Consider the following 9,019-nt stretch of genomic DNA (forward strand, 5'->3'; position numbering starts at 1 on the left):
TTCCTTTACACTTTCTCCTCTTTCCTCATCCACCTGACAACACTAAGATGACCGAAATATTCTTAATCACTCAAGGGGGTTAGTTACAACACTGTAATTATTCAGTAGATACTTTCCTCTTGATAAAGGTAGAGGGAGGCTCTTTACCTATGGTAAGCAGTGCACGGATAAGGACACTCCAAAATCAAACCCCACATGTCCACCAAGTTTCGTTGAAACTGGTTCACTATTTTTTGCCTTATGTTGCTCTCAAAGAAAAAAATAAACTAACAAATATTTGTCATATTCAAAGTCCTGCTGCATACATGTTACTTTGATTTACTTTATACAAAATGTTACAGATTCATCTTCTGGATCATACCCCAATTGAGTACCAAGTTTGGTCAAAGTCGGGACAGTAGTTTTCATGTAAAGTTGCTCGCAAAGACAAACCAATCAACAAACCAAGAAAAATACGAAAGGGTTGAATACATACAGATAATTCTCAGCAAAACTCAGTTTTGTCTTTGGGACAAAGCGTTTGATAAAGGATATCTTATTCAAAGGTTCGTTTCCACGAACTACAAAACATCACATTATTTTTATTATAAAATCATATTTTTTTTCATATTTATACATATGAATCCAGAAAAAAAAATTATGACTCCCCCCCAAAGAAAAAGTCATTGTTTATGTAAAATTACTTAATCATAAATATGAAACCTGACAGTTTTCTTTAAATAAAAAAGTCCAGTAAAAGAAATTGCCATAATCTTATGGCAATACAACAGGATCTTAACATCATCTTCTCTCGTCGAAAAGAAGGAAATGACAGGAGTAAAATATCCCCACAAAGGTAACAGGGGGAGTATTTTTATGTTGTTGTCGTCCATGTGGTAACGTCCCTGGCTGGGGTTCGAACCCGCTCAAACTCGTAAGATCCTTTGGTCGCTGCAACCTCACCATCCTTGTGAGCCAAGAATGCGGGTTTTGGGCGAGCCTATAGGTCTATCATCTGAGTCATAAGCAGCCATTGCCTGACACTCCTTGGTCATAGATTACGTGGAGACGGGGTTTACACGCTGATCATATGTATATATGTTCATTCTCTAGGGCCTTGTCCTGCTTGCTGGAGCAATGTCACTGTCACTTGCCTCTGCCATTCATGAGTGGCCTTTAAATCTCCAGAGTGCTCGTTATTACAAGGATCATTAGAGCTTGGCAATCGAAATATAATGTATTGGTCGACCTATGGTTTGTGCATTATGACCAACGCATCAAGTAATCTACTAAAGTTTGACTCTCTCTCTCTCTCTCTCTCTCTCTCTCTCTCTCTCTCTCTCTCTCTCGTCTCAGAGGCAGAAATATAGCTTCAATGAAGATGGTCGTCGAATTCCAAAATAGATTTTTTTTAATATACATGAATAGACAAAGAATGTTTGTTCGTATAGGATTTTACCTCTATGAAGATTGTTTTATCACTTAGAAATGTCACTTTGGCGAACATTATAATGTCAATATTATAAACAAATACACACATATACAAATACCACACTTGGTTTGCATTCCCTGTACACATCTGACAACTTTATCTTTTCATTAAAACTTCTTTTGATGGCTTTTTGGTAACGTCACTGCCTGGTGATCGCCAGAATGGGATTCGAGTCTCGCTCAAACTCATTAGTTCCTTCGGTCGCTGCAACCTCAACCTCACCACACATGTGAGCTAAGGATGGGGGGGGACCCCATAGGTCTATCTGCTGAGTCATCAGCAGCATTAGCCTGGCCTTCCTTGGTGCTGGCTTGGGTGGAGAGAGGGTTTGGGCGTTGATCATTCTCTCTGATTTTGTTTCTTGATTAATCAGGAATTCAACAAATGGAGACATTAAATACATTTCTGGATTAATTTGTTGATCTCTAATTTTTTCGTATAGTGATAGAATACATTAAGGATACAATACTATTTAAATGACTGAAGTCACTTGATATTCCTTCTTATAACAATAATAATAATAATAATAATAATAATAATAATAATAATAATTATTATTATTATTATTATTATTATTATCATTATTATTATTATTATTATTATTATTATTATTATTATTATTATTATTATTATTATTATTTATACTTGCTAAGCTACAACCCTAGTTGGATGAGCAGGATGCTATAAGTCAAAGGGCTTCAACAGGGAAAATAGCCCATAGAGGATAGGAAACAAGGAAAAAAAATATTTTAATAACAGTAACATTAAAATAAATATTTCCTTTATAAACTATACAAACTTTAACAGGACAAGAGGAAGAGAAATAAGTTAAATTAGTGTGTTCGAGTGTACCCTCAAGCAAGAGAACTAACTAATTCTTCGTTTTGGATTATGAATCATCCAATGTGGCAACCAAGGTCTACCGAATTGTATTTTTTTTTTTTTTTTTTTTTTTTTTTTTTTTTTTTTTTTTTTTTTTTGGGGAGGGGACCTACGTGACCTGGATGGAATGCATAAAATGTGAAGAGAAAAAAATCAATGCATAAAATGTGCCCCCCCCAAAAAAAAAAAATCTTTCAATGTATAAAATTTACAAAAATATGTATATATTTCAATGCATAAAATGTGAAAAAAAAAAAAATTCAATGCATAAAATGGGCTAAAAAAATTCACGTTGCTAGTTACCCATTTAATCTATATTGCAAGTTGGAGCGAAAGGATCTGATAACTTTTACACAATAAATTTACGGTAAATATGAAGCCTATGACCATCAATCACGTAGCTGATAATTCATTGCCTACATTTCAGCCTCATTAATCGGGGATTGTGGATTTGTTAGCGATTTCTCACTTGATTTCGCTGGATCGTTTCCGGTGTTTCCACAACCGCCATAGATCTAATGACTAATAGCAATTAGTTACAGCTCAACAAAGCGATGTAAACATTGTAATAACGTGAATAAATCAGTATTAAATCTTACAAATGTTATAATTTCCGACTATCAGAAGAGAATCTTTACACTCAGGCACACTATTCTATCATATTTATCTTCCTCTTTATTTAAGTTATTATAGTTTATATATGAAAAATCTAATTCAGGATCGTTATTGTACTTAAAATAGTTGATTTTCATTGTTCATCACTTCTTTCGTAGTTTATTTACTTCTTTGTTTTCTTTCCCCGCTGGGCTATTTTTCCCAGTTGGAGCCCTCGGGCTTATAGCATTCTGCTTTTCCGACTAGAATTGTAGCTTGGCTTGTAATAATAATAATAATAATAATAATAATAATAATAATAATAATAATAATAATAATCTATTATTCAGCGTTATTTGCCACAATTATACTCAAGTAGAGACGTAAGAATGCCAACAGTAAAACTAGAGGGGCACACTTTTGTTTGACCTTGACCTTGACCTTTGACCTTAACACGTATTAATTGGCGTGGATTTTCATACTCTCAAAAACAAACCCAGTTTTAAAGTCTCTTTGTCACAACGATGTCCAAACTTATGGCTGATTATGTGAATTGGACATTTTGCATGACCATAACCTTGACCTTTGACCTTGACTTTCTAAAATGTAAAAATTCCAGCTTATTACATAACAGTTAACCCCTGCAAGTTTCATTGCTCTACGATTGAAATTGTGGCCAGGAGGATGTTCACAAACACGAACACAAAAACGGACAAACAGGTGGTAAAACATAACCTCCTTGCAACTCCGTTGGTGGAGGTAATAAATTCCGAATAAATGAGCGATGTAATCAAAGCAGAACAGAACAAAACGAAAAGCGTTTCTGGCCAAAGCTTTTGGTCCAATAAAAAATGGTAACAAACAAAGAGAAGGATCCTCTCACCCAAGGCCTCCAGGTAAAAAAAAAAAAAAAACATTGTTCTCTCGAAGTTAAACATATTTGTATGTAAACCAGAGTTTCACCGGCTTTGAGTCATCTATTCTCTCGATGACGTATTGGAAAAACATTCAGAATGCCTGTCTGTGTATAATGGAGAACTGGCCTTATATTAAACAACTACTATAACAATTTTAAAGTCCTAATAAACGACGTCATAAATATTACTTATGAAAAGTATAGGAATACTAGCATCTAATATTTATTAAATTGACAGAATCCATTTATCTAAATAGGCAGAATAATAATTATTCTATATACTTACACACGCGTACACACACACATGCACAAACATATATATATATATATATATATATATATATATATATATATATATATATATATAATATATATATATATACATTACATATGATTCGTATGTATGTATGTATGTATGTATAATATATATATATATATATATATATATATATATATATATATATATATATATATATATACGGAGAGAGAGAGAGAGAGAGAGAGAGAGAGAGAGAGAGAGAGAGAGAGAGAGAGAGAGAGAGAGAGAGCCATGTTTTTAGTCAAATGGATCACCAGATCCTCTTACTCACATAAATACCTACGTACCCAAATTACACAAATTATTTACACTGGATTAAAACTAATTAGCGTTAATAATAATAGCTTTCCATATCACGCACTTCCTTCCATTTCTAAATTCAGCGAGATAAATTAAATAACTCCATGAATTCACTTAATTTTGAAAATTACGGCTTTTTGACATGATAAAGTTGTAACCCATGGAATCAGTTTTCAAATTATTTGTGAACTGCAAACTCAAACAACTCTCTTGCAGTTATACTAAATCATTATGGAGTTTTGTGGAAAATTTTATAATAGGACAATTTTCTATTGTTTTTTTTTTCAACGAAAAATTCAAGTTAACTTCGGCATCGGTTTATTATTTCTCTCTCTCTCTCTCTCTCTCTCTCTCTCTCTCTCTCTCTCTCTCTCTCTCTCTCTCTCTCTCTCTCTCTCTCTGTCATGATGTCAGAAAATTTCACATCAGTAAATCTCTCTCTCTCTCTCTCTCTCTCTCTCTCTCTCTCTCTCCTCTCTCTCTCTCTCTCTGTTATGATACTAAAAAACTCCGAATCCGTCAATCTCTCTCTCTCTCTCTCTCTCTCTCTCTCTCTCTCTCTCTCTCTCTCTCTCTCTCTCTCTCTCTCTCTCTTCTCTCTTCGTTAAATTGCAAAACAACTTACGGAATAGAATTCTCCCATTTGAGATAAATAGACAAAATAGAGAAGGAATCACTCTAAATACAAGTTAAGCAAGACATAAAATAACTGTACGTGAATGAAAAGCATTACGTACAGTCCTTCACAGAATATCAAATTACTAAAGCAATATAAATAGCAAAGTGCCTTTTCTTCATATCAAAAATTTGAAATATAATAAGAAGGATTGCATGAAACATTCGTATAAGGATTCTAAAGCTAGACTGCCAATTTCCAATTTGGTTGTTTCACACTTGTAAATAAAAGACTATTACCTTCTTTACAGAATGTAGAAAATCAGAAAATATTACTTAAACCCAAACGCGGCACATATTTTGTGAAAAAGACAAAATTCATATAGTTATGGGGTCCTTTGACTGTCCAGATAGTAATACAGTAGATCCTTCTCTCTGGTTACGGTTCATTTTCCCTTTGCCTACACACACACCGAATAGTCTGGTCTATTCTTTACATATTCTCCTCTGTCCTCATACACCTGACAACAGTGAGATTACCAAACAATTCTTCTTCACCCAAGTGGTTAACTACCTCACTGTAATTGTTCAGTGGCCACTTTCCTCTTGGTAAGGGTTCAAGAGGATCTTTAGCTAAGGTAAGCAACTCTTCTAAGAGAAGGACACTCCAAAATCAAACCATTGGTCTTTCACTGACTAGCTTAGAGTTCTCTTGCTTGAGGGTTCATTCGGGCACACCATTCAATTTCATTTTTCTTCCTCTTGTTTTGCTAAAGTTTTTATAGTTTATTTTAATGCTACTGTTCTTAAAATATTTTATTTTTCTTTATTTCCTTTTCTCACTGGGCTATTCTCTCTGTTGGGGTCCCTGGGCTTATAGCATCATGCTTTTCCAACTACGGTTGTAGCTTTGCAATTGATAATAATGATAATAATAATAATACATTAAAAGAGAAAGTAACCGAACGAAGCGATAGTGGAATACATACATATCTCTATAATTAGAAATGAATTCATCGTACAAACCCGTCAACTTTCCTCAGCAAGATGGAATTACTTCACGAATTTTAGGGAGTTACAGACAGAGCACTTCCGGGAGATACTGAACTGGGAAAAGGGACGGAACGTTTGGTTGGATGTAAGCTGCTTAATACAACTGTGCGCTCGTTTCTCTTTTACCAGGAAATCTGTGTGGTTCCAATAGGATTAGAATTTGAAATTCACGAAGATCTGTTCAATCACCACAGGCGACAGTGTCGGGTGTTTTATAACTTCAAAACATAACTATGTGCTCATAACGTATGAGGCAAATCGTGTGGGAAATTTATGAGGATGAGTTTTGTACTTATTTATGGGTTCGTGTAACATTTTTGCCCTGAGGGAAAGATAAATCTAAAGAAGTTTAAATCTCAATAAAATACATAATTTTTCTTAGATTGTAGGTTAACCCGGACACCACAACCCAACCGTTGAGATACTACCGTTAAACAGCCTTTGGGTTCCTTAAAATTTAAAGGTCGCTCATGAATGGCAGAGGCAAGGGACAAAGACATTGCTCTACCAAGCAGGAAAACGCCCTAGATACTGACCATATATCATATGATTAGCGCCCAAACCCCCTCTCCGCCCAAGCTAGGACCAAGGAGGGCTAGGCAATGGCTGCTGATGACTCGGCAGGTAGACCTATAAGCTCCCCTAAACACCCCCATCCATAGCTTACAAGGATGGTGAGGTTGCAAAACCAAAGGAACTAACGAGTTTGAGCAGGACTCGAACCCCAGTCTGGCAATCACCAGGCAGAGACATTACCAATTAGACCAAAGTAACAACAACACCTTTTGACTGGCCCATTCGAAACCCCATGAACATCACTTTTCATCAAACTATTGAGACTGATATCGACGTTCAATATCTTATCCTCAATTATCATTATACTGGAATGTTAATTGTTTAATCATTTATGGTTGTACATATAATAGCTTTGCAAGTTCTGTACATACATATATTTATAAGCTCCGCATGGTATAATGCTAATAATAGTGATAATAGTAAAAGAAAACATCAATAATAATAATAATAATAATAATAATAATAATAATAATAATAATAATAATAATAATAATAATATTGGAAAAGCGAATGAAAAGTTCGTTTTCCGTTGCTTTTAAACCCTCCAATCGATATAAACACTTTTTTTCAGACCTGAAACACTACCAAAAATTGCTTGCAAACAAAGACCAATCACTGACCTTTTTAGTTTATTGCAGCCTACCGCCTTTATTTATATTCCTGAGAGGAGGTGTTGCTTGATGTTCAAACTTTTGTCTATATTCTGAAATATCGTTAAAAAAAAAAAAAAAAAAAAAAAAAAAAAAAAAAAAAAAAAAAAAAAAAAAAAAAAAAAATTCAATTTACCAGCTTTTTACCCTCTTCTAATTTTACAGAATTGATGAGTTCAAGGAAGAATTGAAGAAAAACATGAATGGTAAACCATCTCAATAGCTAATAAAATCTTTCTGCTGTAATAGATTAAAAATCTTCGACGTTTATTCGTAAAACCACTTTACCTAACGTCTAAATTCCAATAAAATCTTTATAAAAGATGTTGGAATATTCATCTTCTAATCGATAATCAAAAGCTGGAATAATCTTCATAACTGAAGATACACAAAGAGCTCATCTACTCATCTACCTTATTCATTGAGCCATTTCCTTCTTTAGCATCCATGTCTTATCATCATCGTTACTCTCTTCCTCCTTTCAAGATTTTACCATTGCATGACTTTATCAACAACTTATATCTTCCCATTTTAAAGGTTCAAAGGCCACTCATGAATGGCAGAGGCAAGGGATAGTGGCATTAGCTTAGCTAGCAAAGACAATGCCCTAGAGAATGACCATATATACATATTAGCGTCAAAGCCCCGTTTCCACCCAAGCTAGGATCAAAGAGGGCCAGGCAATGGCTGCTGATGACTCAGCAGATAGACCTACGGGCTCCCCCAAACCACCCAGTCTTAGCTTACAAGGATGGTAAGGTTGCAGCGACCAAAGCAACTATAGAGTTTGAGCGGGACTCCAACTCCAGTCTGGCATTCACCAGTCAGGGACGTTACCACATCGGCCATAGCAACCCTTCAACAGCTCCCAGTTTTTATTTAGAAACCGTTACGGTATAAAATAATTATCCAGAACCTGGGAATATACAAAGATGAAGGTGTGAAAGAATATAGATAATGAGAAAAAAAAATTAATTTATAAAGCAACCCTTATCTTTTGTTCTTCACGAGAAATTAATGACACTAATGAGCCAATTCATCCCGTACGCCAGGGGATAAGAGCAAAAGGCTCAATGAGTCATTACCAAGAAGATGATGGAGAGAGAGAGAGAGAGAGAGAGAGAGAGAGAGAGAGAGAGAGAGAGAGAGAGAGAGAGAGAGAGAGAGAGAGAAGGAGCCATTATCGATCTGTTTCTAAAATGCGAAATAGCAGCAATGAACAATTAAAGTTTTCATAATTTCATAATTAACAATTTTATTAGAAATCTTGAACCAGTCACTGATAATTCTCATAGACTATGAATTACATTTAAAATTTCTTGCTGATTAAAATCCTTCCTAAGTATGTGCTGCTCTCCCCATAAATACTTTGAATATCCACAAAACTGTGAATTTAATCATATGTGTATGTATATATGTACCTATGTATATATAAAGATGTGTATTTATTCATTTGTATACATTATATATATACATATATATATTCATATATATACATACATACATACATACTTATATATATATATATATATATATATATATATATATATATATATATATATATATATATATATATATATAAGTGGGGATACCTTAACGTGGTGAAGGGGTTTGTGTCTCTCCATGACCAGAAAAGCTGTATT

The sequence above is a fragment of the Palaemon carinicauda genome, chromosome 5 (assembly GCF_036898095.1).
Source record: "Palaemon carinicauda isolate YSFRI2023 chromosome 5, ASM3689809v2, whole genome shotgun sequence".
Taxonomy (NCBI): Eukaryota; Metazoa; Arthropoda; class Malacostraca; order Decapoda; family Palaemonidae; genus Palaemon; species Palaemon carinicauda.